Raw genomic sequence first — 23,694 nt, 5'->3', positions numbered from 1 at the left:
CCTGATCAACATGGTGAAACCCTGTCTCTACTAAAAATACAAAAATTAGCCAGGTATGGTGGCGGGCACCTGTGATCCCAGCTACTTGGGAGGCAGAGGCAGGAGAATCGCTTGAATCTGGGATGCAGAGGTTGCAGTCACTGCACTCTAGCCTGGGCAAAAGAGTGAGACTCCGTCTCCAAAAAAAAAAAAAAAAAAAAAATCAACTGAGTGCAGTGGCTGGCACCTGTAGTCCCAGCTACTCCAGGGGCTAAGGAGGGAGGCTTGCTTTAGCCTGAGAGTTTGAGGCTGTAGTGGACTATGATTGCACCATTGCACTCTAGCCTGGGCAACAGAGCAAGACCTTGTCTCAAAAAAAAAGAAAAAAAGAAAAGGAACAGCTAAGCTAAGAGGTAAGTTGAAGGGAAGACAGAGTGGAGGTAAGAATTTGGGATTTTTAGGTGGTAGTGACACAAAGGTGTTCATAAGCTTAAGGAGAAAAGACCAGAAAACAGACTAAAGTTTTGAGAAAGAGACAGAGGGAAAAGTGTATGGAGCAGAGTGCAGAGTGCGTGGCCAGCCATGGTGGGGACACTGCTAGCTTTCTCTGAAGTGGGAAAAAAACGAGTATTTCATTCTCTGCACTTTCTCAACCAGACTGGCTGAGGAAGGACAGAGGGGACCCAGAGAATAGTGAGGGTGTCCACTCACTGAGTTCTTGGGCCTGGAAACTGTTGGGGCTGTGGATTCCAGGGTACTGAAGGACTGCTGGACAGAGCCTATGGCTCCGTCTGAGCCTGTAAAGCATAAATCCACCTAGTCAAAGAGTAACGGCCTCAAAGCTTCTGAGTTAATCGGTCTGCTTTTTGTTTTTGTTTTTATTTTTTTTTAAAGACTAGTCAAGTGCAGTAGTGAGAAGGGGCGAAAGAGTAGAACAAGGAATTCGATCTGTTACTGACTGTGAACAATCAATTGAGATAACTCACTACCTTCAGACCAGCCTGGTCTGGTTTTTGACCTGAACATCAGAAATTTTTAAAGCTCCCTGGGTGAGTCTAGCATGCAGTCATGGTTGAGAACCACTGGGGTTAAGGCATGAATTGAGACGTTTGGAGACAATCTCCAACCCTTGGTGCGAGGACAAGGAGAGGTTCTGCTGCCCTGGCTGAAGGAGTGGGGCCCTGTCTGGGTTGTGGACGTCCCCTCAGTGATAGGAAGATGAATTCCTGCCTTGTTCCTTTGGTCAGGATCTGAATTCTTCCCCAACCTCCTGCCCTAAGTGAAAACATAGAGAGCTTCCCAGACAGAGACCATCGGCCCTTAGGGTGGCAGTGAAAGGCCAGGTTCAGGAATGTGATATTAATTATGACAATCAGTATGTTCTCCCACTTAAGAACCAAGCCCTCAGCCTCGTTCTGTGTGTGTGTGTGTGTGTGTGTGTGTGTGTGTGTGTGTGTTCAGGGCTGCCTATTCAACTGAAAAACAAAAGCAGCTCTGGGTCTGAAGCTAAGGTTTAACAAGTGACCAAAATGAGTCATGCTGCCTGGCTGCGAAGGCCACAGGGCTACCACCCCCAGAGGGGCGGGGCCTGGGTGGGAAGAGTCACAGGTACAGAGGCTCCTGTGACATTCCCACTCTGCCCCTGCATAAGCTGCCTTTGGGGCCAACCAAATACTTTTGTAAAAAGTAAGACAAAAGGCCGGCGCAGTGGCTGACGCCTGTAATACCAGCACTTTGGGAGGCCAAGGTGGGCAGATCACGAGGTCAGGAGATCGGGACTATCCTGGCCCACATGGTGACACCCCATCTCTACTAAAAATACAAAAATTAACTGGGCATGCTCCCAGCTACTCTGGAAGCTGAGGCAGGAGAATCAATTGAACCCAGAGGTGTAGGTTGCAGTGAGCCAAGATCATCCCACTGCACTGCAGCCTGGTGACAGAGCAAGACTCCGTCTGAAAAAATAAAAAAATAAATTAAGACAAAAAAATGTAACTTTCTTCCTATGGTCCCAAATCTGGTGTAAGCAGACAAGTCCAAGTGAAGTTGAAGCCAGTGGATCTCGCAAAGGCATGGCAATGTTTGCACAAGGATGGGATACAGTAAGTTAAAAAATGTGGGCTTTTTCCAGTGGACTTAAGCTGGAAAAGAAGGTCTAAGCAGAGCATGTGCATGAACTGTAAGAAGGGTTCCTCAGCAGGAGACAGGGCAGCCCAGGGGCGCACATTTAGTAGAAACTTACAATGTGCAGGTTTGGGGACATGAAGGAAACATCTAACCTGTCCTGTCCAACATAGCAGCCACTTGTCACATGCGGCAGTTGAAGACTTGGAATATGGTTAGTCTGAATAAAGATGTAAAACATATGCTAGATCTTAGACTTAGTATGGGGGTGGGAAAGAGTTTAAAATAGCTCATTATAGGCTGTGCTGTGCTCATTATAGGGCGCTGTGGCTCACGCCTGTAATCTCAGCACTTTGGGAGTCCAAGGTGGGAGAATCACCTGAGGTCAGGAGTTCGAGACCTGGCTAACATGGCAACACACCATCTCTACTAAAATTACAAGAATTAGATGGGAGTGGTGGTGGGCGCCTGTACTCTCAGCCACTTGGGAGGCTGAGGCAGGAGAATCGCTTGAACTGGGAGGTGGACATTGCAGTGAGCTGAGATGGTGCCACTGCACTCTAGCCTGGGTGACAGAGAGACTCTGTCTCAAAAAGAAAAAAAAAAAGCTCTATTTCTCCATATATATATATTATGTGTATATATATTATATGTATATATAATATGTGTATATATATTTTATATATATGTATATATATATATATATTTTTTTTTTTTTTTGAGATGGGGGTCTTACATGATCATGGGTCACTGCAGCCTCAAACCTCTGGGCTCAAGTGTTCCACCTGCCTCAGCCTCCTGACCAGCTGGGACTACAGGCATGAGCCACAATATCAAGCTAATCTTTTACATTTTTGCAGAGATAGGTTCTTGCTATGATGTCCAGGCTGCTCTGGAGCTCCTGGGCTCAAGTGATCCTCCTGCCTTGGCCTTCCAAAGTGTTGGGATTATAGGTATAAACCACCATACCTGGCCAAAATCAATAATGTATAATACTTTACAAATACTGACTACATGTTGAAATGTATTTGGATATGGAGTTAAAGAAACTGTACTATTAAAATTAATTTCCCTTGTTTCATTTTACTTTTTACAATGTGGCCACTAGAAAATTTGAAATTACATATATGGCTTTTTATATTTATATTGGACAGTGCTGCACTAAACCCATCAGCCAATGAACTTTTATTGGACAACTACTTTGCCCAAGGAAACATGAAATACAAAGCTATATATAAAAATAACAGCAGCTCCAGTTTTTATAAGGTTAACTACTTGCCAGGTACTTAGCACTGATTTAGTAACTTGCCCTAGGTCAGAACCCCTGTCTGTTGGCTTCCAGAACTCCCTGTTAGCCATTAGGCCAAACTTCCTCCCTAATGGCAAAGACCTTAGGGTCTAATTGGGGGGCTCCACAGACATATGTCCTAATACAATAGAGGCTGCCAATACAAGGAGCTGGGCTGAAAACATTCAAGTTAAAAATCCATCCTCAGAAACACTTATGTTGTACATTTATTTTATTTTATTTTATTTTATTGAGATGCACTCTGTCGTCCAGGCTGGAGTGCAGTGGCTCAATCTCAGCTCACTGCAACCTCTGCCTCCCAGGTTCAAACGATTCTCCTGCCTCAGCCTCCCGAGTAGCTGGGATTACAGGCATGTGCCACCACACCCAACTAAATTTTGTATTTTTAGTAGAGTTGGGGTTTCAACATGTTGGTGAGGCTGGTCTTGAACTCCTGACCTCGTGATCCACCCGCCTTGGCATCCCAAACTGCTGGGATTACAGGGGTAAGCCTCCACACCCGGCCTTTTATTTTATTTTTTAAGACACAGGTTGGCCGAGCCCGGTGGCTCACACCTGTAATCCCAGCACTTTGGGAGGCCGAGGCGGGTGGATCATGAGGTCAAGAGATCGAGACCATCCTGGTCAACATGGTGAAACCCTGTCTCTACTATAAATACAAAAATTAGCTGGGCGTGGTGGCGGACGCCTGTAGTCCCAGCTACTAGGGAGGCTGAGGCCGCAGAATTGCTTGAACCCAGGAGGCAGAGGTTGCATTGAGCCGAGATTGTGCCACTGCACTCCAGCCTGGGTAAGAAGAGTGAAACTCCGTCTCAAAAAAAAAAAAAAGAAAAAAAAGACACAGGTTACAATCAGGAGAAAGGAAAGAGTTTAAAAAAAAAAACAGAAAAAAGACACAGGGTCTGCCAGACGCAGTGGCTCACACCTTTAATCCCAGCACTTTGGGAAGCTGCAGCAGGCAGATCACCTGAGGTCAGGAGTTCAAGACCAGCTTGGACAACATGGCAAAATCTTGTCTCTACTAAAAATACAAAAATTAGCTAGCATAGTGCATACACTTATAATCCTCAGCTGAGAATTAGAAGTACTCAGGAGGCTGAGGCAGAAGAATCGCTTGAACCCAGGAAGCTGAAGTTGCACTGAGCCAAGATCATGCCACTGCACTCCAGCCTCCAGCCTGGCAACAGAGTGAGACTTCGTTTATTAAAAAAACAAAACAAACAAAAAAACTGCACCACCCAGGCTGGAATATATTGACAGGATCCTAGCTCACTGCAGCCTCCAACTCCTAGGCCCAAGTGATACTCCTGCTTTAGCCTCCTGCGTAGCCACCCCACCAGCCTTAAATGTGTTTTGTTTGTTTGTTTGAGACAGAGTCTCGCACTGTCGCCCAGGCTGTAGCACAGTGTCACGATCTCGGCTCACTGCAATCTCCGCCTCCTGGTTTCAAGCAATTCTCCTGCCTCAGCCTTCCAATTAGCTGGGACTACAGGCATGTGCGACTACGCTCAGCTAATTTTTTTGTATTTTTAGTAGAGACGGGGTTTCACCATGTTGGCCAGGATGGTCTCAATTTCCTGACCTCGTGATCCGCCCACCTAGGTCTCCCAAAGTGCGGGGATTACAGGTGTGAGCCACTGCGCCCAGCTGCCTTAAATATTTTTTAACCTGATAGAAAGATATAGCAATCTGTCTGCAATCTTTCCTAGTTGTTTCCTTCTTTTTTATTTTTTTTTTACAAAGATTGCCAAACATTTATGACATGCTGGTAGAGTAAGAGTTACAGACAGGACATGACGTTGGAAAAGAGAAAGCAGTAGTCCTCCACCTTGTCTACCCAGTGTAATCGCCTGGGTTTAAAAAAAAAATTCCTAATGTCTGGGTCCCACCCCTAGAGATTCTGATGTAATTAGTCTGGTTTGGCGCCTGGGCTTTGGGATTTCTTTTTTTTTTTTGAGATGGAGTGTCACCGTGTCGCACAGGCTGGAGTGCAATGGCACAGTCTTGGCTCACTGCAACCTCCACCTCCCAGTTAGCAATTCTCCTGCCTGGGATTACAGCTGAGTGCCACCACACCCGGCTCACTTTTGTATTTTTAGTAGAGATGGGGTTTCACTATGTTGGCCAGGCTGGTCTTGAACTCCTGACCTTGTAATCCACCCGCCTTGGCCTCCCAAAGCACTGGGATTACAGGCGTGAGCCACTAGACCCAGCAGCTTTGGGATTTGTAAAAGCTGCCCAGTTGATTCTAATGTGCAGAACCACTGGAGAAAAAAGTTAATTCGTGCATATGGAGACTGGATTCCCCAATCACAGGCTCTCTCGTTTGTTCTCTCCTAGGCCATTTTGCCCACCTAACCATAACCGTTTGAAGCTGTGCTGGTATCTTAAACTAATGACAAAGGGGTGCTGGAGTGAATGAGGTTCATTAAAAGGAACAAAGGGAGACTGGGCTATAGAGCTTCTCAAGGCTGAGCATTTTTACCTGGACTCTTTAGGAATCAGCACCTTTTTTACATTGTTAAAAATTTCTTTCTTTTTTTTTTTTCTTTTTTTTGAGACAGTCTTGCTCTGTCACCAGGCTGGAGTGCAGTGGCTCTATCTCGCCTCACTGTAACCTCCGCCTCCCAGGTTCAAGGGATTCCCCTACCTCAGCCTCCCAAGTAGCTGGGACTATAGGCATGCACCACCACGCCCAGCTAATTTTTTGTATTTTAGTATAGACAGGGTTTTACCGTGTTGACCAGGACGGTCTCTATCTCCTGACCTCTTGATCCACCTACTTTGGCCTCCCAAAGTGCTGGGATTACAGACATGAGCTACTGTGCTTGGCCTTAAAAATGTTTTTCTAAAGAAGGGGTCTCGCTATGTTGCTCAGGCTGGGGTGCAGTGGCTGTTCACAGACATGATCATAACACGCTACAACCTCGAACTCCTGGCCTCAACAGATCCTCTTGCCTCAGCCTCCCGAGTAGCAGGGACTAAAGACATGTGCCACGGCACCCAGTGTGGCACCTTTTAAAAAATGCAGCAACTTAAGGGCACTTTCTGTTGTTTTATTCATCTCTCAAATTTTACTTATTTATACACGAATACACATGTACTATCGGATGAGAGCAGCGCGAGGCTGTGGAAAGGATACTGGGCATAAAGCCAAGAGCACTTGCCTCCAGGTCTGGTCTCCTCCTTCCAGCTTAGACATTGAAGTCGAACTGTTCCTTAGATTTTGTGTCTGATCCCACAGCCAGAGAGTAGGGCTGGTTTCCTTGTTAATGCTGATCCAGTGCTGTCAGCCACAAGACGTCATCTTTGGAACAGAAATTTCCATCTGCATCCTCTCTGCAGATCATGCTTATCCCTCCTCCCCACTCACATCCCTCCTCATGTAAATCAGCCTGGGGAATCAGATGTTAGAGAAACTTTGATCTCTTTATCTGGAAGGCACAAAGATAGCATTGTGAAGCCTGCTGCTGGTGTGGAGGTGGTGTTCAGGAATGCTTCACATTTTTCTAGCAAGTTTCATTCCTAGTAGTATGATCTTGAGGAGAGGCCTTCTCCTAGAGAGACTTTGGGGAAACCAGCAATGGAATGAGGGAAGGAACATGGACTGGGTGGGAGAGAGCCTTCTTTAGAAGGAAATACTGGCAAAATCTGACGTTGCAAAGTTTTGAAAAAAATCCATCCTATTGCATTTGCTTAGGAAGAACCTGGGGCTGGACTGTGGGCCTGGCTCTGTCACTGTGTGATTTTAAAAGACATTTAATGTTTCCAAGAGGTTTCTCACTGAGCTTGATTTTGTACCCCTCCAGCCCACCGTCTATCTACAATGCTGCCAGCACTGACTCTAACATGCACACGACTCTACCTCCACTCCCATCCCACTGCCTCTATCACCTGCAGCAAAAAAAAAAAAAAAAAAAGAAAAGAAAATCCAAACTCTTCTCCATGACATTTGAAGCCTTTAAAATCTGGTCCCAGGCCTTTTTTTTTTTTTTTTTTTTTTTTTTGAGGCAGAGTTTTGCTCTTGTTGCTCAGACTGGAGTGCAATGGCGTAATCTTGGCTCACTGCAACCTCTGCCTCCTGGTTTCAAGCTATTCTCCTGCCTCAGCCTCCCAAGTAGCTGGGATTAAAGGCATGTGCCCCCACATCCAGCTAATTTTGTATTTTTAGTAGAGACAGTGTTTCTCCATGTTGGTCCGGCTGGTCTTGAACTCCTGACCTCGGGTGATCTGCCCACCTCAGCTTCTCAAAGTGCTGGGATAACAGGTGTGAGCCACTGCGCCTGGCCCAGGCTACATTTTTTTTTTTTTTTTTGTGACGGAGTTTCACTGTTGTTACCCAGACTGGAATGCAATGGCACCATCTCGGCGCACTGCAACCTCCGCCTTCTGGGTTCGAGCATTCTCCGGCCTCAGCCTCCCGAGTAGCTGGGACTACAGGCGTGCACCACCATGCCCAGCTAATTTTTGTATTTTTAGTAGAGACGGGGTTTCATCTTGTTGACCAGGATGGTCTCAATCTGTTGACCTCGTGATCCACCCGCCTCTCCTCCCAAAGTGCTGGGATTATAGGCGTGAGCCACCGCGCCCGGCCTCCAGGCTACATTTTTAATCTCATCTCATACTCTCCAGCTTACTGAGCCCCTTCCCCTATTGTCCTGAGTCGATATCTGCCTCTGGACAGCCAGGAGCTCCACTGGGAAGGACAGTGGCTTACCACCCCTGGCTGTGTCCTTTCCCCAGTACCCTTTCCAGTTCCTGGCACAGAGGCTCAGTAAAGGTTTGATGCCTGAATAACCAACTAAATGGGCAATCATGTAAATCAGGGAAGGCCCATGGACCGTACAACTCTTAAATTCCTTTCCAGCACTAACTTCTGAGTACTGTTCCTAGGGCAGAGCTCAAAACTGCTTAGGACTTAACCTAGTTCATACTGTTACTGCGGTGTGAAAAACAGAGACAGGTGGTCTGACAAAGGGTTTAAAAGTTTTTATTCATAGGACAATTTTGCATATAGCAGAAAAATTAAAATACAATTTCAATTTAAATTTACTTTAAAACAAGATCATCCTATGGTTGCACAATAATATGAATGTACTTAATGCCATATACACTTACATGGCTGAGAGAGTAACCTTTATGCTACGTGTATTTCACTACAATTGAAAAAAAAGACTGCCAGGCACGATGGCTCACGCCTATAATCCCAGCATTTTTGGGAAGCCAAGACAGGAGGATCACTTAAGGTCAGGAATTCAAGACTAGCCTGGGCAGCATAGCAAGATTCCATCTTTACGAAAAAATCTTACAATTAGTTAGGCATGGTGGTGCATGCCTGTGGTCCCAGCTACTCAGGAGGCTGAGGCAAGAGGACTGCTTGAACCCAGGAGGTTGAGGCTTCAGTGATCAGCGTTCACGCCACTGCACTCCAGCGAGGGCAACAGAGTGAGACCCTGTCTCAAAAAAAAAACAACAGTAACGTGTAAATTTATACAGCTAGCCAGTTGAAAACTAAAATTCAAAACTACCTTGGGTGTGGAAAGAGTTAAAAAAAAAAAAGACCCAAAGTCCATGCTGTTTCCAGTGCCCCATGCCTTATAATGGCTTTCTTGTTTGGCTTGGTTTTGAGTCCTCCCAAAGCAACTCTGACTACCTAATCCAGACAGGACATTATTGGAAGGAGCCTAGGGTGGCTCCGGGGACTGAAGGAAGGGCTAACAAACAGCCCTAGACAGGTAGGGACTGTGGCAGCTGAGGGACCTTCATTCTAAGACACTGGGGTTCATGTGACACTGCTCCAAGCTTGCCAGGCTGAGAGACTGTTCAGGTTTCAAATTCCCGGGAGAGAGAATCTGGTGTGCCTGCCTGGGTTAGGTGCCCATAGCCCTATCAGTCAGCTCTGCCCAGGGAGACAGAGTCCTGAACCCTAGACATGGCCACTGGGGTTCATTCTAGGTGTTGGCTCATCTCAGAGAAGGGAAATCCCTGTGGGCCAGGCAGTCCCCCTAGGTAAGTCCCCAGCAGAAAATTTTCTTGGGGGAGGAAAAAGGGAACAGAAGTAGCCTGTCACCCGAGAAGCCTCCGTGGCAATATTTGGAGTTATCAATTCAGCCTCAGCTTCGCATGTTACTCTGTTCAAGGTTTCATCATTATCAGGGCCTGCAAACCTGGGAAGCCCATCTGTAGTTTTGGCCTCACTGTACCCCTCAGTGTCAAAACTCAACTACACCAAGGTTGCTTGAGCATGTCTTCCAAAGGCACCCTTGGGGGCTTAGTGGGTGCAAGGGACGCTCAGGGCAAAGGCAAATGAAAGGCACACAACCAAGAAAGCTCAGAGGTGTCTGGAAGGCAGGCTGTGCTGACTCTACAGAGACCCCTGAAGGTTCTCGAAGAAAGAAAAGAAAAATGTGTGCCATGCATTTGACTTGGTTTAGCTGTGCTTTGGGGCTCATGGCATGGAAACCTGCCCATGCAGTCAGCCCTAACAAGCAATAACCAGAGGTGCCTGGCCTAAACTCTATAATGTTCTTAAGGATATTAGAACCATTAGCTCTAAATGGAGTTAATCTATAGTCAAAATAACTGGCCAGTACTTTAATAGCCTTTCAAAGTCAGGAAGGCCTGTATATATATCAACAGCAGCAACTACCACTGCTTGGCACCTCACTGCTATTTCGATTGCATTTCTCTACAATCCTGAGAAAGCTCCTATTATTATTACCATTTACGGATAAGAAAGATGAGGCACAGAGGTTTTTTTGTTTTTGTTTTGTTTTGTTTTGGTGAGATGGAGTCTCACTCTGTTGCCGGGCTGGAGTGCAGTGGCACAATCTCAGCTCACTGCAATCTCTACCTCCTGGGTTCAAGCAATTCTCCTGCCTCAGTCTCCCTAGTAGCTGGGACTACAGGCGGACGCCATCATACCCAGCTAATTTTTGTATTTTTTAGTAGACACGGGGTTTCACAATGTTGGCCAGGATGGTCTCAATCTCTCGATCTCTTGACCTCGTGATCTGCCCACCTCGACCTCCCAAAGTGCTGGGATTACAGGCATTAGCCACCCTGCCCAGCCTTCCTGTGAGGACTTTCTCATGGATTCATCACTTCTTTATTCCCTTTATGTCATCAACCCTTTCCTCAGAGTAAGTTATCTAATGATTCTCCACCCTTGCACTGTGGGGCTGGCTTCTCCAAGCTGGTGTAAATGTACATACAAAGAATGCATCGGATTAGTTTCCCTGACCAAGAAAGTAGTGTCACCCTTTTCTTGGGCTCTAATTGCAAGAACAGCTGAGCTGGAGCAGATCCTGGTGACCATTTGTTGCCAAGTCCAGGATTACACAGTGGACAAGAGGAGTTTTCTAGGACTACGTTAACGTGAGTATAGTTAGGATGAGGATTTCAGGACCATGGAATTAGAAGAAACTTTATTCTAAACCTCAGGCTTGAAATTCAAAACGAGTTTTTGCCCTTGCCTGTTAGACGTCAATCAGAGTTTAGTTCAGCGTGAGTGCTCCTGTAAGTCTTCAGTGTTCCTCTATGGATTTATGATTGTCTGACCTCTCCATCACCCCTCTGCAGTGGGAAATAAGTGAAAGTGGCATGGAAGGAGGTAAGATTTGGGCAAAGAGAAAAATCAGCCTCCATGGTCCTGATCTGTTTTTCAGACTCTGAGTCAAGAATCTATTGATAGGTCGTTAAAGCAATTTACTGGGTCAAGACCAACACTTTAAAAAAAAAAAAAAAAAAGATAAAAGTAGTCAAGCAGGAAATATCAGACTATAGCATGTAGTTATGGTAAATAATGTTTCATAAAACATTTTAAAATAGTTTTCAAAAATCAGGCTGAGCGCCGGTGGCTCACGTTTGTAATCCCAGCACTTTGGGAGGCTGAAGCAGGCAGATCACAAGGTCAGGAGTTTTGAGACCAACCTGGCCAACACAGTGAGACCCCATCTCTACTAAAAATACAAAAATTAGCCAGCGTCGTGGTGAGAGCCTGTAATTCCAGTTACTAGGGAGGCTGAGACAGAAGACTTGCCTGAACCCAGGAGGCAGAGGTTGCGGTAAGCCGAGATCATGCCATCGCACTCCAGCCTAGGCAACAAGAGTCAAACTCCACCTCAAAAAAACAAAATAAAACAAACAAAAAACTTACCACCCAGAAACATGAAACCAAAAGCTGCAAGGAAAAAGATTTTGAAACTAGATTTTGTAAAATATTTCTAAATTTTCTATGTTAAAACATATAACAGAATTAAAAGGTGTAAAACTGAAAAAAGCATCTGCACCCACATGTCAAAGTGTCAAATTCTTACCATTGAAATAAAGATTATAAATCAAGAGGTGAAAAAGTCTGATATCCCAGTAGAAGAAAAGGGACAAAGGCAAATCATGAGAAAAAGGGAAACAGATAAAAAGATGTTTGCCGGGCACGGTGGCTCAAGCCTGTAATCCCAGCACTTTGGGAAGCCGAGGCACATCGATCAACCAGGTTAAGGAGTTCTAGACCAGCCTGGCCAACATGGTGAAATCCCGTCTCTACTAAAAATACAAAAGTTAGCGGAGTGTGGTGTCACATGCCTGTAATCCCAGCTACTTGGGAGGCTGAGACACAAGAATCACTTCAACCTGAGGCAGAGGTTGCAGTGAGCCAAGATTGCACCACTGCACTCCAGCCTGGGCAACAGAGTGAGACTGGGTCTCAAAACTAAATAAAAAAATAAAAACAAAAAGATGTTAAGCTTCACCAATAATGTTAATTAAAACAGGATCTAATTTTTTTAAACTCTCTACTTTTTTTAAATATCCAGTTTTGTCAAGGATGTAACACTTTAAAAGGTATCATTGCTGGTGGGAGTATAATTAGATAGACTGGGAGATAAACTGGCAATACACATCAGAAGCCTTGAAAATTGTACCCTTTGGCTTAATAATCCCTCTTCAAATAATTTATTTCGAGGAAACAATCATGGGTGTGTTCAAGGTTGTCAACAATAGTAAAAAACTTGAGAAAAAAAAAACCCTGGCTGTCCAACAACGGGAATGTTATGACTGTCTTTGTGTACAAAATATAATTAATTAACAATAAGTTAACTAGCAAGGCCCCAACCTAGGGCTGGAATTTGGGCCATTTTAGGGGCTGGAAGCCTGACAACTCCTCTGAGAATTCATTTTCCTGAGCTGATCGTTGAAGGCAGGAGGGAGGAGTTTGGAGAATACAGGGTTGGGGGCAGGGTGATGCAGACAATGGGACTGTTGAACCTCAGCAGAGAGAGGTTTTGAGATGGAAGCCGAGGAGCTATTTTCTGTTTGTTGTTTCTTCTTTGAGACAGAGTTTCGCTCTTGTTGCCCAGGCTGGAGGGCAATGGCACCATCTCGGCTTACCACAACCTCCGCCTCCCAGGTTCAAGCAATTCTCTTGCTTCAGCCTCCCAGGTAGCTGGGATTAACAGGCATGTGCCATCACTTGGCGCTAATTTTGTCTTTTTAGTAGGGACAGGGTTTTTCCATGTTAGTCAGGCTGGTCTCAAACTCGCAACCTCAGGTGATCCAGCCGTCTTGGCCTCCCAAAGTGCTGGGATTATAGGCTTGAGCCACTGTGCCCAGCCATACCTATTTTCAAGAGATACTTTGAGAGACTCTAAATCCGGGGCCTGGGATTAACAAAAAAGACATCATAGTGTGTTGGTTAAATGTGCCCCAGAGGCCGGGTGCAGGTCAGGAGTTCAAGACCAGCCCGGCCAAGATGGTGAAAACCTGTCTCTACTAGAATACAAAAAATTAGCCAGGCATGGTGGTAGGCACCTGTAATCCCAGCTACTGGGGAGGCTGAGACAGAGAACTGCTTGAACCCAGGAAGCAGAGGTTGCAGTGAGCTGAGGTTGTGCCACTGCAGTCCAAACTGGGCGATAGAGCAAGACTCTGTCTCAAAAAAATAAAAGTGCTCTGGAGAAGAGTACAGCAGACAAGAGGGTCTAGGGACTATGTGGGGGGGACTTCACAGGTTCATTTAGGATAGACAGGGAAGGACAACTCATCCCTCTGATGAGTTGAGATTTGGCAAAGATCTGAAGAAATGGTGAGAACTACCAAGGGAGGCTAGGTAGAGGGAACGGCCAGTGCAAAGGCCCAGAGGCAGCACATGCTGGCTGCGTTTGAAGCATAGCAAGGAGGCCAGTGTGGCTGGAGTGTGGTGAGCACAGGTGACACTGGCAGGAGACGAGGGCAGTAAAGCAGCCGGGTTGGGTCATGTGGGACCTTGTGGCCATTCTGAGGATTTGTCATTTACTCTGAGATGGGTAGCCATGGTAGGATTTTGAGTAGGGAAGAGACATGTCCTGACTTAGGTTTTTGTTTATTTATTTACTTAGTATTTGTGAGACAGAGTCTTGCTTTGTTGCCCAGGCTAGAGTGCAGTGGCACAATCTCAGCTCGCTGAAACCTCCACCTCCCAAGTGCAAGGGATTCTCCTGCCTCAGCCTTCCTAGCAGCTAGGATTACAGGTGTATGCCACCACGCCCAGCTAATTTTTATAGTTTTAATAGAGATGGGGATTCACCATATTGGCCAGGCTAATCTCAAGTGATCCATCTGCCTTGGCCTCCAGAAGTGCTGAGATTACAGGCATGAGCCACTGTGCCTGGCCTTGATTTAGGTTTTTAAAGGATCACTCTAGAGAGTGCAATGTGGAGGGACAGGCTTAGGGGACAGGTGTGGGGGCTGAAGACAGAAGTTGGACATCAGTTAGGAGGCTACTGCAATAACCCAGGTAGGAGGCAGTGATTTGGATCAGGATGATGGCAGAGGAAACAGTGAGAAGTGTTCAGATCCTGGATCTATTTTGAAGGTAGACATAGAATTTGCTAATGGATGGGGTGAGATTGTGTGTGTGTGTGTGTGTGTGTGCGCGTGTGTGTATGAGTGAGAGAACAGGCTGGGCATGGTGGCTAATGCCTGTAATCCCAGCCCTTTGGGAGGCCAAGGTGGGTGGATCACTTGGGGTAGGGGATTCGACACAGTGAAACCCTGTCTCTACTAAAAATACAAAAATTTGCTGGGCATAGTGGTGCGCACCTGTAATCCCAGCCAGTTGGGAGACTGAGGCAGGAGAATAATTTCAACACATAAGGCATAGGTTGCAGTGAGCCAAGTTTGCACCATTGTACCCCAGCCTGGGTGACAGGGCAAGACTCCATCTCAAAAAAAAAAAGAGAACAATTGGGCCCACTTCACCCCACGTGAACCAGATTCTTTGCAGACAGTTCATGGTATTTCTTTTCTTTTCTTTTTTCTGAGTCAGAGTTTCACCCTTGTTGCCCAGGCTGGAGTGCAATGACATGATCTCAGCTCACTGCAACCTCTACCTCCCAGGTTCAAGTGATTCTCCTTCCTCAGCCTCTCGTGTAGCTGGGATTAAAGGCATGTGCCACCATGTCTAGCTAATTTTTGTATTTTTAGTAGAGACAGGGTTTTGCCACGTTGGCCAGGCTGGTGCTGAACTCCTGACCTCAAGTGGTCTGCCCGCCTTGGCCTCCCAAAGTGCTGGGGTTAGGCGTGAGCCACTGCACCCAACTAGAGCTTGGCTCTCTAGTGTTGGTACTTGGAGCCTGTTTTTTCGAGGAGGTCTTTCCTAAAAACCTACTCTGGGATCTGTCTCAAAGCAGGAAGTGAGAGGCTGTGTTTGAGGTCCACAGTCCAGCTGGAATAAGTGGTAGAGAGAGGACCCTAGATAGTCAGGCCATTGGGCCACAGAATCAGGGTCTGGATCTGGGACAGTCCTTGGCCTCCTCTGAGGCTCTAGGCTCCTGGTTCACCTTTTCTGAATCCCTGTCTCTTGGGAGGCAGGGAGTGAGTTATTTGTGTAAGACTAAGGCTCTAGAATATGTCCCAAGTTCTCTGGCATCAGACACCCCACTCAGGGGCCAAACAGAAAGCTGTGAAGAGTGATGAGAAAATTCTCTTCTTACACCCGCTCTTTACAAACACTATTTAGTACATTGCTTTTTTAGTTTTCATGTTATATTATGACTGGTTTCCCATGTCTTTAAAGATTCTTCAGAAATTTAACTTTGATGACAATATATTATTCCCATTAACCATAACTTTATCATTCTCCAACTGTTCAAAAGATAGATTATTTCTAGCTTTTACTATTATAGTATACTTAACATCACCTGGTAACTGATCTCAAAGAAATAATTAGAAATCATTCCCCAAATTTTGAAATGAGCAACCAAGAAGTCTTTTTCATTTTCCACAGTTTTCCCACTTTTTTTTTCTAAGAGACAGGGTCCCGCTCTGTCACCCAGGCTGTAGTGCAGTGCGATGATTATAGTCTACTATAACCTCAAGTTCCTGGGCTCAAGCAATCTTCATGCCTCAAGTTTCCAAACAGCCAGGTTTAACAGCACATGCCACGATTTCAGGCTAATTTGCTTATTTTTGTAGAGATGGAAGTCTTGCTATATTGCCTAGGCTGATTTTGAACTGGGCTCAAGCAATCCTCTTGCTTGGCCTCCCTAAGTGTTGGGATTATAGAGGTGAACCACCATGTCTTCTTTTTCTTTTCTTTTTTTTTTTTTTTAATTCTGTTTTAGGGCTGGGCACAGTGGCTCAGGCCTGTAATCCCAGCACTTTGGGAGGCCAAGGTGGGTGGATCATGAGGTCAACAGATCAAGACCATCCTGGGCAACGTGGTGAAACCCCATCTCGACTAAAAATACAAACATTAGCCAGGCGTGGTGGTGCATGCCTGTAGTACCAACTACTTGGGAGGCTGAGGCAGGAGAGTCATTTGAACTCAGGAGGTGGAGGTTGCAGTGAGCTGAGATTGCGCCACTGTACTCCAGCATGGCAACAGAGCCAGACTCCATCTCAAAGAAAAAAAAATTCAATTCTGTTTTAGAAAGGAAATCCCTCTTGCCAACATCTGAGTAATATCTGTCTTTACTATTATTATTTATGTCTGTTAGCTTTACCGTTCACAAAGCATTTTCTTATATATTGTCTCATCTAATCAACACAGTAACTCTATGAAATAGGTTATTATTTGCATTTTACATTTGGGGAAATTAAGGCTCAGAGAGGCTATGTGACATGTTCAAGGTAACACATTTAGTGTCAGAACTGGGATGTGGACCCCGGTCTTAGGACTCCCAAAACTGTATCCTTTAACATGGGCAAAGTACTATGGTGGGGCCTTGCCAGACACGTAGATGGCAATGGGAGAAGGGCAGGTTTGGAACAGCTCCCCAGGCAGAGGGGGTGATGTTATTAGTAAGATACAGTGAAAGTGCTACAGACAATGGCTTTGCAAGGACAGAGCGTTTCCTTCCACAGAGGGCATGCTGTAAGCTTTGGGAAGAAACGTGGCCAAGTCAGGTCTTCAAAGGTGAATAGGCTCTAGATATTCAGAATAAGAGGGAGAGCTTTCCACAGGCTCAGTGAATGGGAAAGGAAAGTGTGGCTGACTGGGGAAAGTGCCAGCACTGGGAGCAAGAGATGGGGCGTGGCTGGGGAGGACTGGAATTGTAATTCTAGCCTCACCAAGGCTAGAGCCAGCAGGGCCTTGGGATCATCTCGGGAGGAAACCAGAGATGTGTGGAACAATTTGCTGAAGGCAGAAGCAGGCAGGGAAAGGGCAGAGTCGGGTTCTAACTCGGGCCAATGCTCCTTCCCTGCAGTAAACCTGATTAATCTCAAACTCAGGTGCCATTTCCTTGAAATAATATTTACTGTGGGACGCGATGGCTCACGCCTGTAATCCCAGCACTTTGGGAGGCTGAGGCAGGAGGATCCCTTGGGCCTAGGGTTCAAAACCAGCCTGGGCAACATAGTGAGCCCCTGTGGTTAAAAAAAGAAAAAATTAAAATTGGCCGATAGTGGTGGCACGCTTCTTGGGAAGCTGAGACAGGAGGATCATCTGAGCCCAGAGAGGTCAAGGCTGCAGTAAGCCATCATCGTGCCACTGTACTCCAGCCTGGGCGACAGTGCGAGAGCCTGTTTCAAATAAAGAAAAAAAAATGTTGTTCAAGTTGTGTAGTGTACAGGAGGAAAGAAGCATGACAAACATAGGACAGCAGCCGGCTCTTTTTTCCTCAGAATGTGGAGAGTGGGCGCCTTGGGAAGATGAAATTGAGTATGTGCGGGGGAGGGGTCAGATGAAACAAGGTCGGAAGGGGGGCGGGGAGAGCTGGGGCGTTGGAGGAGCTTGGGCTCGCGCTGCGGGGGAGGAAGCGCCTTCTGCGGTCGCTGGGGGGAAGTGGCTAGGAGAAAGCTGGGGCTGTAGAGGGGTCTGCTGGAGGGTCTGGGAAAGCAGGCACAGATGAGGGACATTTCCGCCCGTCACCCTGGCAAAGTGCTCGCAGCTCTAGAGGGACAGAGGTTCTCAGACCCAAGTGGAGAAAACCGGGAATTGTTCCGGCGTTGGGGACTGACATTCATCGCGGCAGTTTCTAGTGGCAAAACAGAGGAAACAAAGGAATGATGAAATGAACCGCGCTGCCTTCATGCCCCGGATGAATGTTCAGCCATTAGAGAAGAGTGAATCCCAGCTGGGATTTGGGGTTCCACAGTGTACTAGAAAAGCAACATAAAGAGAGGCGCCTACTAGAAGATGCCATTTTGGAAAACAAAAGCAAACGCACGCGCGTGTGTATGTGTGTGATGTTACATGGGCATGGGGAAATTACGGAAGTAAATACGTATGCTTGTGTAAACTGGGATGGTGGAAAATGAGGAAGAGGGCGGCGAGGGAACCCTTAGTACTTACAGAGAAAACGGAGCAAGTTCTCATAAGCACACCAAAACCCCCTCCCCGCCCCCGTGCCCGGGCTCCGCGCTCACGAGGCTAGGATGACGCCCGTGGGACGCCCCGGCGGCCCTACCCGCATCCACGCTGCTCGGGGTCACTTCTAGTCTCTCCGCTCTTTGTTAAATAAAGAGTGTGAGATAGGGACAGGCTGGAGCCTGCAGCGGTTGCGGCGGGCGAAGGGTGGAGGAGACAGGTCCGGGCGCCCCTCGCGCCTGCCACGCTGCCGCTGCCCTAAAGACAGCTGCGCCCAACGGGAGCGCAGGGGCCCCTGCGCGCAGGACCTGAATCGTCTGTCCCGTCTGCCCCTGACACCCACGCACTCAAGCGGCCGACCACTGCCCTTCTATCCCCCGGTCATTTGCTTCCCACTCCTTGATTTTCTTTTCTTTACCCCTCCCCTCAACATCCTCCCCAACCTCTGATACACTTTCTAATGAATTTACCTAGTCTAGGTATTTTGTATAAGCGGAATCATATAATATTCGTCCTTTTGTGTCAGGCTTATTTTGTTTAGTATAATGTTTTTTATTTTCTTCTTTCCTTTAATTGAGACAGGGTCCCGCTCCGTTGCCCAGGCTAGAGCGCAGTGGCGCCATCTCGGCTCACTGCAACATCCACCTCCCGGTTCCAAGCGATCTTCCCACTTCAGACTCCTGAATAGCTGGGGCTACAGGCAGAGGCCACCATGCCTGGCTAATTTTTGTATTTTTCATAGAGACGAGGTTTTGCCACGTTGCCCAGGATGGTCTCCAACTCCTGAAGTCGAACCATCCTACCCTCTCAGTCTTCCAAAGTGGTGTAATTATAAGCCTTGAGCCACCATGCCCACCGCTTAGCATAATCTTTTCAAGCTTCATTCCAGCTGCAGTATGTATGAGAACTTCATTTCTTTCCTTTTTTTTTTTTTTTTTTTGAGATGGAGCCTGCTCTGTCACTCAGGCTGGAGTGCAGTGGCACAATCTCGGCTCACTGCAACCTCCGCCTCCTGGGTGCAAGCGATTCTCCTGTCTCAGCCTCCCGGGATTACAAGCGCCTGCCACCAGCCAGGCTAATTTTTTTTTTTTTGAGACGGAGTTTCGCTTGTTACCCAGGCTGGAGTGCAATGGGGTGTTCTCGGCTCACCGCAACCTCCGCCTGCTGGGTTCAGGCAATTCTCCTGCCTCAGCCTCCCAAGTTGCTGGGACTACAGGCACGAACCACCATGCCCAGCTAATTTTTTGTAGTTTTAGTAGAGATAGGGTTTCACTATGTTGACCAGGATGGTCTCGATCTCTTGACCTCGTGATCCACCCACCTCGTCCTCCCAAAGTGCTGAGATTACAGGCTTGAGCCACCGCACCGGCCTAATTTTTGTATTTTTATTAGACACGGGTTTCACCATCTTGGGCAGGCTGGTCTTGAACTCCTGACCTCCTGAGCCACCCACCTCGGCCTCCCAAAGTGCTGGGATTACAGGCATGAGCCACAACACCCAGCCGAGAATTTCTTTTATTGTATTTGTGGTAAAATGTATACAACATAAAACTTCCTTTTTTTTTTTTCTGGGAATTTCGCTCTTTCACCCAGGCTGGAGTGCAGTAGCGTGATCTCCGCTCAGTGTAGCCTCCACCTTCCGGTTTCAAGCGATTCTCCTACCTCAGCCTCCTGAGTAGCTGGGACTATAGGCAACCACCACCATACCCAACTAATTTTTGTATCTTTAGTAGAGACGGGATTTCACCGTCTTGGCCAGGCTGGTCTGAAACTCCTGACCTCGTGATCTACCTACCTCGGCCTCCCAAAGTGCTGGGATTACAGGTGTAAGTAACCACGCCTGGCAAAACTTCCTATTTTAACCAATTAAGTATAGTTTAGTGGCACTAAATATCATATGGTTGTGCAATCACCATCATCATCCATCTCTAGAACTCTTCCATCATCCTAAACTGAAACTCTGTACCCATGAAACAACTCCCTCATTTAATCTATCCACCTCCTGGCAACCACCATTCTATTTTCTGTCCTTATGAACTTAGGAGCATCACTTTTCTGGGACATCTGCAATGGCTCTCTGGAGGATTGTGTCACCCTTTTTTTTTTTAATTTATTTTTCTTTGTTTTTGGTAGAGAAGGGGTCTCACTTCATTGCCCAGGCTGGTCTCCAACTTCTGGGCTCAAGCAATCTGCTTGCCTTGGCCTCTCAAAGTGGTGGGATTACAGGCATAAGCCACTGTGCCCTACCTGTGGTCTCATCTTGGAGGGCAAGAGAGATAGAGATAGCCATAATCGGCCGGGCCTGGTGGCTCATGTCTATAATCCCAACACTTTGGGAGGCTGAGGTTTGTGGATCACAAGGTCAGGAGAGCGAGATCATCCTGACCAACATGGTGAAACCCCATTTCTACTAAAAATATAAAAATTAGCTGGGTATAGTGGCACACACATGTAATACCACCTACTTGGGAGGCTGAGGCTCAAGAATTGCTTGACCCCAGGAGGCAGAGGTTGCAGTAAGCTGAGATCTCGCCACTGCACTCTATCCTGGCGATAGAGCAAGACTCCACCTCAAAAAATAAAAAAAAAGATAGCCATAACCTGGAGAATATTGAGATGTGGACAACAAGGAAGACAAAATTTGGTCCTATGAGAAATCATCTGTGAGGAAGAGTGGACGGAACTGAGCATGTTCAAGCCAGTGAGATCCTGAAATGATTTCAATTCATGTAAGACAACCAAAACCAGAAAACAAGGTTTCAGTTTATCAACAGATTTATTACTCAAAAGTTTCATTTTTTAATTTAGCTTTCTGACTCTGTGCTTTCAACTTCAATACTTTCACAACGATTTTCTGCTCCTCGATAAGGAAAGCATGCTCGATCCTGTCACGAACACATTTAGCACACATGGAACCACCATAGGCCCTGCTGACATGTTTCTTTGTTTTGGACAACCTCATAAGAACTTTAGGCCTTATAGCACAAACCCCTCAAAGTCTGCCTCGGCACAGGCCACATGCAGATTTTGATGCTTTCCCAACCTTCTTGGTATAAAGGTAAACAATTCTATTACCAGAGGTTTGGGACAGCCTAGTTTTGTTACAGGCAATATTGTAGGAAAGCCTACGTCATTATGTCAAATGCCAGACCATTTTGAGTGCCTCTACACTAGCTCAAAGGACTGCTCCTGAGAGCTCTAGGCTTCCTTGTCTACTTGGATGGCAGCCGATTGTGAAGGAAGTAAAGACAGGGAAAAGAGAACAGCAGCCATACCTGCAGACAACATTCTATCAACAGATTTAAAAGGAGCAAGCACTGTGATATAACTGGAGAAGACTCAGGCGATCACACAATCTGTCTTCACCCAAGTGAAGGGTGATTATGTAGGAAAGTGGATAGAAGATATTGTCAATAGAAATATAAAGGGAATCATGTTAAAAATTTTTCAGTAGCCACATTTTTTTTTTTTTTTTGAGACGGAGTCTTGCTCTGTTGCCCAGGCTGGAGTGTAGAGGCAGGATCTTGGCTCACTGCAACCTCCACCTCCTGGGTTCAAGTGATTCTCCTGCCTCAGCCTCCTGAGTCGCTGGGATTACAGGCACACCACCATGCCTGGGTAATTTTTGTATTTTTAGTAGAGACAGGATTTCTCCATGTTGGTCAGGTTGGTCTCAAACTCCTGACCTCAGGTGATCTGCCTGCCTCAGCCTCCCAAAGTGCTGAGATTAAAGGCGTGAGCCACTGCACCTGGCCAATTTTTAAACTAATAATGAAAGGCTGGACATGGTGGCACACACCTGTGGTTCCAGCTACTCAGGAGGCTGAGGTGGGAACACCGCTTGAGCCCAGATAGTTGAGACTGCAGCAAGCTGTGTTCATGCTACTTTCTCCAGCCTGAGAGACAAAGCAAGACCTTATAAAAAAAAAAATAGTAATAATGAGGCATTTCACATTCTTTTTTTTTACACTTGGTCTCTGAAATCAGGCTGGCTACATTTCAAGTGCTCTCTAGCTACGTACAGCCACTTTACTGGACAGTGCAGGGTTGGAACCTGGACTTAGGAGTCAGACAGGGCTGGGGTCAAGCCCCACATTCCATCCCTTACTAGGCTGTGTGACTAGGCACATTACTTAGCTTTTCCTATTTCTGTTTCTTCATCTATTAAATGAAACTAAAAATAGTACCTACTTCATAGGGTAATTTTGTGGATTAATGGCACACGAAGCATACAGTACATGCTCAGTAAATGTGGGTGATTATTAGCAGTAAATTTGGTGGTTACTGAATTATGACACTGCAGTATCACTGTTAGGATGATCTCCATTCCCATCAGATGATGTGGCTTGGAGATATTCCAAATGCGCAAGGTTAAAAAACAATAGATGAACCAGGAAAACCTATTTGTAACACATATGAAAACAAAATGTTGTTATTCTTGCTATGTAGGAAGTGCTTGCAAATAAATAAGAAAATGAATACCAGTGGAAAATTCAAAAGAAACAAACATCTGGAGTAATTTTTTTTTAAAGCAAGACCCACTTTAAATAAGTTTAACTCTCCTTGGAATCAGAAATAATAATAAACAAAAGACATTGTTTTGTTGTTGTTATTGTTGAGTAACAGGTCAACAGCCAGAATTTGGTGGCACCCAATACTGAAGGAGATGTGGGAAGATCTCTTCTCTTTTTAAATCAATATTTCCTGAAATTTTCATTGCTAGATCTGACCACAGACTATCTGGAGAAACGAGCTGAGTTCTTGCTTCAAGGAGGAACTAGCCAGACAGCCTTTTCTGCCCACCATTTTCCTCTTCCAGATAAAGCTGAACAGCCAATAAATCTCTCCTAGCACGTTGACTTTTTCCTTGTCATGTGTGCAGACTCTGCACCTTAGCTTTGCTAATAGTGCTTTACCACAGGTGTTGACATTTCACGTGGCTTGAAATAGCCCCCAGCATTGTTCTACATTTGGACAGGGCTGACATACTTAAGCCATAACACCCCCAGAATATTCTTAGACTTCTGGCTAACTCCTTCAGGAACGTTTTATCTGCCAGTAGGATTGGCTACATAATTTTCAGGGCCCAGGAGAAAATGAAAATATGGGCCCCTTTCTAATAAAAGGAGGAAAAAAGCTCTTTCCTTTTTTCTGCAGTGTCTGTCTCAACCTGTCATGATATTTTTATTTGCTATTTATTGTTGTTCTCCCTTGGACGTGGAGATACTTCAGAGGTAGGTGCAGGGCCTCACAGATGCCCAGGACGCTGCGGCAAGACAGCATGCATTTTCCAGTCTGGGAAAACTTGATGGGGAGTCGGGTGAAGAGACTAATGCTTTTTTCTTTTTTTGAGATGTAGTTTTCCTTCTTGTTGTCTAGGCTGGAGTGCAATGGCACAATCTTGGCTCACTTCAAGCTCTGCCTCCCAGGTTTAAGCGATTCTCCTGCCTCAGTCTCCCGAGTAGCTGGGATTACAGGCACACATGCCACCATG

General features: G+C 46.2%; 1 pseudogene; it reads right to left on the bottom strand.

Annotated features, from left to right (window-relative positions):
* Window positions 1–20,845: 20,845 nt before the first annotated feature.
* LOC144579273 (large ribosomal subunit protein eL34 pseudogene) lies at window positions 20,846–21,464 on the bottom strand (annotated as a pseudogene).
* Window positions 21,465–23,694: the final 2,230 nt, after the last annotated feature.

This window comes from Callithrix jacchus, chromosome 14 (genome assembly GCF_049354715.1).
Source record: "Callithrix jacchus isolate 240 chromosome 14, calJac240_pri, whole genome shotgun sequence".
In the NCBI taxonomy this organism is placed as follows: Eukaryota; Metazoa; Chordata; class Mammalia; order Primates; family Cebidae; genus Callithrix; species Callithrix jacchus.
Note: the sequence above shows the minus strand (reverse complement) of the source record. Positions and strands in the feature narration are given on the sequence as shown.